This window comes from Rattus rattus, chromosome 10 (assembly GCF_011064425.1).
Source record: "Rattus rattus isolate New Zealand chromosome 10, Rrattus_CSIRO_v1, whole genome shotgun sequence".
NCBI classification, from domain to species: Eukaryota; Metazoa; Chordata; class Mammalia; order Rodentia; family Muridae; genus Rattus; species Rattus rattus.
The window spans coordinates 84948704-84957115 of record NC_046163.1 but is presented as its reverse complement, the minus strand read 5'-3'; the positions used below and the strand labels follow the sequence as shown (position 1 = coordinate 84957115).

At 44.4% G+C, this 8412-nt stretch overlaps 1 pseudogene; it reads right to left on the bottom strand.

Annotated features, from left to right (window-relative positions):
- Positions 1 to 6061: 6061 nt before the first annotated feature.
- Positions 6062 to 8226, bottom strand: LOC116911293 (annotated as a pseudogene).
- Positions 8227 to 8412: the final 186 nt, after the last annotated feature.

The following is an 8412-nucleotide window of genomic DNA, read 5'->3' as shown; positions in this document are numbered from 1 at the left end:
TGGACTGATCCGGGTTCCAAGTGCAAATGGTGCACCAGTGGAAGGGGAATTCCTTGGTCCTGCCAAGGTTGGACCCCCCAGTGCAGTGGGATGTTGGAGGGGGAGTGGTAAGGGGGGTAATGGGGGAGACACCTTTATGGGGAAGGGGGAGGGGATGGGGACTTATAGACAAGAAACCAAACTGGGAAAAGGAATAACATTTTAAATGTAAACAAAGAAATGTATCTAATAATTTTTTTTTAAAAAAATATCCTGAGTGAAGTAACCCAGACCCAAAATGACATACATGGTATGTACTCACTAATAAATGGAAATTAGCCCAAAAGCTCCACATACTCATGATCAAGCTCACAGACAACATGAAGCTTAACAAGAAGGAAGGACAAGCTATATATACTTAAATTCCACTTAGAACCAGAAAGAAAATAATCAAGGGAAGCAGAGGTAGGGAGGGATCTGGGTGAGAGAGGATAGGGGTAGTAATAAAGGGGAAGCAGGGCCAAGTATGGGAATGGACAGGAGGAAAGTCCACACAACCAAAATAAGAAATGGAAATAAGTAGTGGTATATGTGTTTGTGTGTGGTGGGGGAGGATTCAAGAACCACTTAAAAGCCCAGATGCTGGGGTTGTAAGAGGGTCACAGGACTAAATGGGGATGACATTAGCCAAAATACCCAATAACAGGAAGAAGACCATGAAAAGTCCACCCATAGTAGATAGACATCACCCACAGTGGAGAGATGGGACCACCCACCAATCTCAGAAATTTTAATCCAGAATTGTCACAGTTAAATGGAATGCAGGGATCAAAAAGTGGAGCAGAATGTGAAGGAAAGGCCATCCATAGACCTCCCCACTGTTATCTCTTTTATCTCATTCATCCCCATAAAGAACCTCTGTGATTGATTCAATCCACAGACACCAAACCCTGACACAATTGCTGATGCCTAGATGTGCTTGCAAACAGTAGCCTGGCATGACAGTTCTCTGAGAGTCTCTGCCAACACAGAGCCACACTTATAGCCAACTGTTGGACAAAGTCAGGGATTGCAGTGGAGGAGTATGTGGAGGAGCTGAAGGAGTTGAAGGGGATTGCAAAGCCATAGGAAGAACAACAGTATCAATTAACCAGACCCCTCAGAGCTCCCAGAAACTAAACCACCAAACAAAGAGTATACATAGTTTGGTTCATGGATCCTGCTACATATATAGCAGAAGACAGCCTCATCTAGCATAAGTGGGAGGGGAGATACTTGACCCTGAGGAGGATCGATGCCCCAGACAAGGAGGAAGAAAGAAGGGTGAGGCTGGATTGGATAGGTGGGTAGGGTAGCACTTCCTAGAGGCAAATTGGAGGGGGATGCTGTGGGCATTCATGGAGGAGAGATTTTGAATGGGTATAACATTTGAAATATAAAGAAATAAAATAATAAATGAAAAAGAAAGAAAAATGTCATGATACAAAGCCCAATATGTCATTTATTCTACTGTTATTTTCTGAACATTTTATTTTCAGATAGCTAAAAAGTGGACATTAGACCTTTAGTAAACATTTTTCTGAAAACAGAATAAAATCTTTAGTCTGTAAAAATAAAATGTGCATTTACAATGAAATTCAAAGAAACATCACCTGTGGCATTCTCCAATTGTGTTATTCACAATTTTACTTTTTACCTCTCTAGGTAAAGAGTAAAACAGAACACTATGAGCATATGAGCATCACAGTCTGATAAGGATATACCTTAATGATTTAGTTATAAATTATATGACTTTAATAAGTTAAATTCACCATTCCAAACAACTATCAATCCCCAGAGTGATTTATTAAAGATCTGAAAATAAATGTAAATAGCAGGCAGAGAAGTTTATTCAATAAAATACTTACAAATGAGAAATGTTGTTAAACCAGGATAATTCATTAAAGACTTAACAAGACTCTTTTGTCTAGAGGATTAAAAAAAAACAGTTTTAGATTTTATCAAAACAAAAATAGGCAAAGGCTACATTCCATTCTGCCTTGGGCATTTATTTATAGGTTTCTGTTTACAGAACATTTTCAGGGGTCTTTCTAAATATATATAAATTTTTAAATTGGAGATTTATAAATATATGGATGTGTATCTACTGTCCAGGACATGTATACAGGATGAAATAACATTTTTTCTGGGGCTGAGTATCTTTTTCCAGAATGTGAATCCCAGGTTTGAACTCAACTCTGTGACTCTACTGTAGATACCTTTTTTTTTTAGTAAGTTCCCATTTGCAAGTCCTCTGGGAAATTGTTAGAAGGCTTCCAGGGAGTATTGCTCCCTGATTGTAAGAAATATCTCTCTTCTTACAGGTTTTCTGACTTCCTAGGAAAACCAGAGACTCCATGTTTCCTGAGCCGAAGTACAGGAAGAGCTGCATGGACTATCTAAAAGCTGATGAAGAAAGACAATGGGACACAAGTAAAAGATGCAACCAGCCATGCCTATTGGCAGTGGGTAATCAAAACATTCTATTGATATTTTAATATGCTGTTGATTAAGCAAAGTTATGTTTCCCTAATGTTTCACACAAAGAAAATGTAGAATCTGAATTTCATTGTAGCCTTTTCAGAACTCATTTGTATAAGAATGAATCAGCAGATATTTTCTAAGTCAAAGACATTCTAAATCGGCATTTTAAAATCAACTTACTGCTTCAATAATTTTTATTTTGGTTTGGTTTTTCTGAAACGTACAGAATTCCTTCTTAAGATTTATTGCTACATACTATTTTTGACTCATTGTAAAAATACTTATATATGATTCTGTTACATCTAGCAATAAAGGCTCATTGAGAGAAAACAAACTATTACTTTCTAGTCAACAAAATGGAATCTCTGGTCAGGCCTGATGATAAACATTCCAGTCAGACAGATCCAACTGTTGACTGAAAATCCACCCTCAGAAAGGCAAATCCATTTTAAACCATGCTAAAGAAAGGAGAGAACTGTAGTTTTCCTAGCTCTCTGTACTGGGGCTATCTTCATGCCATGACTTTCTGTATGGTATGCCTGCATCATTCCATCACAATTCACAAAGTAGCAACTTTCCTTTTCTCTGTCTTAGGTTTCCTTCTGTGACATGCTCACTAGAGGCTCCATGTGCTGTTTTAGTGCCTTAGGATCCTTACCATTTCTCTGATGATACACCAGTTTTTACCATGCAGCTGCTTGTGCAGTACCTGTCTGTCCTCTGTGGTTAGCATGACTTCATCTCCATGCTCTGTTCCTCAAGGCAGCTATTGGAATTTGTAGTTTTCTTCCTCCCCCCTCCTCCTCCTCCTCCTCCTCCTCCTCTTCCTCTTCTTCTTCTTCTTCTTCTTCTTTTTGAATTATATATTTTTAAAATTTATTTTTCTTGGATATTTTATGTATTTACATTTTATGTACTTCAAATGTTATCCTCTTTCTCCCCTCTCTCATTCCCCTGTCCCCAAACAACAATTTTTTATGATATATTTTTATTCTATGTTCATTGGTGGTTTTCCTGCATGTTTGTGTGAGCATCGGATCCCTCAGAACTGGAGTTTCAGGCCGGTATGAGCTGCCATGTGGGGTCTGGGAATTGAACCTGGGTCTTAGGGAAGAGCAGCAAATGATCTTAACCACTGAGGCATCTCTAGCCCCCAGGGCTTTTTTTTTCTATTTTAGACAGTCTTAGTAAATAGTCCAGGCTGGCTTTAAACTCACAATCTAGCCTCAGTCTCCAAGTGCTAGCATCATACAGTAGGCTCTCAAAGCTCCCTTGTCATTTGCAAGGGTCCTTAAAGAAGCATTTGCTTATCTGTGTACCAGGCCATCCCAGCCTCTTGGAGGAGAAAGAGACCACTTCCTCACATTAAGGCCATGTGGGTGGGAGAACTTCAGGCCTGAGGCTTTAAGTGATCCAGACAAGGACTAATCAACAGGTAGAGAATATGAGTTTGTAATTCCAGAATTAGGAAAGATAGACAGACAGATCTCTGGAGTTCACTGGTAAGGCAGCATAGCTTATTTGGCAATTTCTAGACCAGTGAGAGACTCAATGGAAGGAGATGGCCAGCTCCTGAGGAAGAAAATTGAGGTTGTCTGCTGACCAGCGCACACACACACAAACACACAAACACACACACACACACACACACACACACACACACACACACACGGTTTATATGACAGTTGCTCTGAGAGATTATGTTACAATAAATTGCTTCTTACATTTAACACATGCACTATGTTAGAACACCTGCAGGAAAACACAAGCCAGCTACTGTTCTGGTACTGATAAAAGATGAACAAGGGACAACCTGTCATAGAGAACCAGATGTTATGGCTTCAAATGCAAACCCAGGGAGTTTGTAACTTGCAGGAAGATGGAAGAAGTGTTCAGGGTAGTTTTTGCTATTTCATTTCTCTTACAGTTGTGTGTGTGTGTGTGTGTGTGTGTGTGTGTGTGTGTGTGTGTGTGTGTGTGTGTGTGAGCTCCCTTGTGAAGCTCACACCACACAGGTGAAGAACAGAAGACAACTTGCAGGAATTGCTCCCCTCCTTCCACACATTGGTCCCAGGAACAGAACTCAGATTGTCTGGTGAGGGTTGGCAGGAGCTTCATGTACCAAGCCATCTAACCAGCTCCTTTTGTTGTTTGTTTTGGTGACAGGGTCTCATTATGTATGTATCCCAGGTTGGGCTCAAACTTTGATCCTTCTGCCTCTACCACCTGTATGCTGGGATTACAAACGTATACCATGGCTCCCAGTCCTCAAGGTTAAATGACTCTGATTTTTCCTCAAAGGGCGTACACTCCAGACTTTACAATCTAATGCCTCTACAAGTTTTTAACTGGGCAGACTCAACAGTGAAATCCTTAAAAGGCCTGTTTTAAGCAACAGGTGAGAATGGCTGTCAGGTCCCACTCTGCTGTTCTGTTTTTTAAAGACATGGGTGGTAGATCAAAGCGGGCCATTTCCCTGAGGCTAAAATCACACTCCCATTACTTATGAACTCCTTTTAAAGAGAAAGCTCATTAAAATCCCAGCCTGAGCCTGGGGAAATGTCCAGACCTAGTCAGTGTTTACACTCTAGATCCTCATTCTCAAACATTTTAGGCAAATCCCAAGAGGCTGCGGCTGCAAGCTGCTTGCTGCAGATGACCTAGTGTCAAGTAAGTAAAACCTAGTTTCAAGCAGAAAATGCCAACAACAGCAGGTTAAGGAAAGTCCATGAAACATCACACTAAGTAACAGCCAGGGAATTCTTCACAAGGATGCTTCAGTCCCATAGTAGATGTGGCCATGGGGTGCAGAAAGTACTTCTGTCTGGAGGAAAGTCACCCAGCTCCTAAGTCATGGCTTTTGAAAGATTTGAGGTATACCTGCTTCTATATCCACCAATGCAGGACTCAGAGGTAGTAAATATGCATGTATAAAGGCCAAACCTGTTCTGTAAAATCTATAACAGATCGAAGGTCTAAAAAAAATGAAATTTGAATGGATGCCAAGAAGTCATGAGCTCAGTGGAAAGACATTATGTGAAAGACTCACACAATTGTCTCACCCAGCATGAAGGAGCCTGGGTATTGAACCATCTTACTTCCATTGAAGGAAAAAAAAAATACCACACACACCCTCTTAAAACTTAAAGAAAGACCCATGGTAGAAAGTTAACAGAAATCTCTGTCCTCCGTTTGGGTTCCCAGCACAGCCTGGAGACTCTGAGATGTGAGTCTTGCCTGTAAAGGCTGGTGAGAGAAGCCCTGATACTGTCTGTTCATTCAGGCAGAAAGATGCTTGCTCACATCTCAGGACCGAAAAAAGAAAAACGGGGGGAAAAGAATTCATTAGGCTGCATCTTCAACCTCCAACTCCCTCAAAATACCACCCCTAAAAGGGCAGTTATAATGTCTCTGCCAGTTGCAAAGACTGTCAAGAGTCAAAAAAGGCAATACAAAAGTGAATTTATACCATAGTAAAACTACTTCTCCCCTCCCAAAGGAAATGGGTCTCATCCTCCCCTCCCCAGTCCTTCTCCTCGGCAGTGATTCTGTGGGACACTTATTCCTCCATCTGTGCCCAGGCCTCTTCTGCCTTCTCATAGTGCTGGTTGGCTAGCCGGCCTTTCATGGCTTCCATTGCTGCCTCCTCAGCTGCCGGGGTGTACAAGTCTCCTGATCTTTGGGGGTTCTTGTCCAGTCCAAATCCACTGGCGAGCAACCTCTCTGCTTCCTTGTCCAGCACTGCATACTGGGGCTCGTCCTGTATTCCGTCATACTCTCCGCCTTCATCGCAGTCCGTCATCTCCAGAGCCGTGTTGTACCAGTGTAAGGCTTCTGACCAGTCTTGACACCTGTCTGGGCTGAGGTTCAGGCTGGTGTCAAAAGCTCGGGCCACTAAAATCATGGACTGCCTGTCAGCAGCGTCTACTACCTTCAGTAAGTAATCAAAGCCTTTTGTCTTGTTCTCTTCTGTCTCCTCCAGAGAGACATCAGCCAGGATGGGGGGCAGCTGAGAGTTACATGAGGCCTAGGCCCACGATGCCCTCCAGTTCTCCCAGGTCGGCTGCATGCTCCAGATGGAAGATGGCAGATTCTCAATCTCATTCCTCAACCTTCTCGCCGAAGCTCCCGCCCTCATGGTACCATACTATGGCCAGATGGACCTTCCCCAAAAAAGCCTTCCGGATTTTCCTTCCAAAGTCCTGAGCATTTAACCTTTGCACTTCTAGGGCCACGGCCTCAGGCCTCGGCAGGTGCAGACTGGAGGGATTGAGCAGGTTCCACCTCTCCACACAGACCCGTCCAGAGCTGCTCAGGCTGTCCTCATCAGATTCAGGCCTTCGGTTGCCATTGGAGTGGGCATGTTCTCGGGGCTCAGGATCATCCAGGTCACTTCACTTCTCGCTTGGATACCCACTGTCCCCACTATTCTCAGAGTCCCGGTGATTGTCCATGCAGTCATGGTCTCTAGGGCCCAAACACTGGCCAATGGAATGGTCCAACTTCTGGCCAACTTCTGTGTGGTGTGGCAGAAGACGGGGAGGAAGGCAGAGAGTCCAAGGTCACATCACTCATGTTCTCATCCCCAGAGTTCTCTGACAGGCGAAGGAGCCAGGGGGCAGGGAGGGCTGCCAGAGAGTGTCCTTATGCGGGGACTCCCACATTTCTCCTTTGTCCCCATCAAGATGGTCTTGGCTGATTGCAAAAGCTTGGTGCTCTGGTTCACAGCATCCTGCTCTTGTGGAGAGAGGTCAAAGGGCGCAGGGCCCATGCTCTGGCAAAGACAGTTGCAGGCATGAGAGTAGAAGAAGAGAGCCATTCACTGGACACCAAGGTTACCATCTCCAAAGTCAGTGCCTTTCTCAGTGTGGATCTGTGGGTCAGTATAAAGTTTACCCACACCCTGGATTTCCACTACAATCAGCTGGTGACCAGAACGTTCAAATGTGAAATGGCTGAAGGCCTGTGGTGTTATTCTGATGTTGTCACCACAGACAAAGCCTGAGTTGGAATTATACTTGATGTACTTGCCCTCAATGTAGTGCTCCAGGTGGAAGAGGGGCTGTCCTTTTCTGTCCTTTAGCTCAATGATGCACATCTGCATGATATCCACCTGCTTGGGGGGCTTGTGCCGGTTGTACTCCTCTCCCTAGAGCTTCGCTTCCATCTGGAGCTGCACATCCTCAAAGTACACTCTCCTGTCCACTGGCTCGAGGTAGCGTTTTGCCACGTAGTTGGAGGCCCCCTTCCATTGTTGGGCATGCAAGAAATTGGAGAGTTTCTTCATCCTGAAGCACTCCCTCATTGCTCCAAGGCCGAAGGGCTGAGATGCCATCTTGATCAGAACCTTGTCTTTCAGCAATTCCCCGGTGACAGCATTGTACCTGTGCCGAGTAGCATGCTTTGTGGCGATGTCCTCCAGATGGAATTCAGAGGGGTCGGGCATGTTCTTGGCCTTCTGATCGCATGCTTCCAGGACTCCTTGAAGTGGAAGTAGCTAACTCGTGACCCTATGGAGCCACACTCCGATTTCAGTAGGTTTTTGTAGTAGCTCTGGCCTTTGGAGTTGACATTCTGGTTGGACATGTGGTCTTCAGTGATGAGGCAGATGAAGTAGCCCTCATCATCGTCACTGTGTCAGAGTCCCCATAGTGGCCAGCTCCGGAAGACCCGCCACCCTCAACACCTTCCAGGCAGAAGATAGATGAGGTCCTCCTCTGCCATGTGTTGCAGGGGCGCCCGGTGTTATCCTAGGGCTTCTCTGTGCAGCTAGAGTTAATGCGCAGGTGCAGCCGAAGTTACTGCGCACGCGCATCAAGGATGGTCTCCCCCCCACACACACCAAAGTGGGGTAGGCGGGTCAGCTGCTGCCCACGGCCACAAGGATCCCGAAGAGCTGGCAGAGGCTGG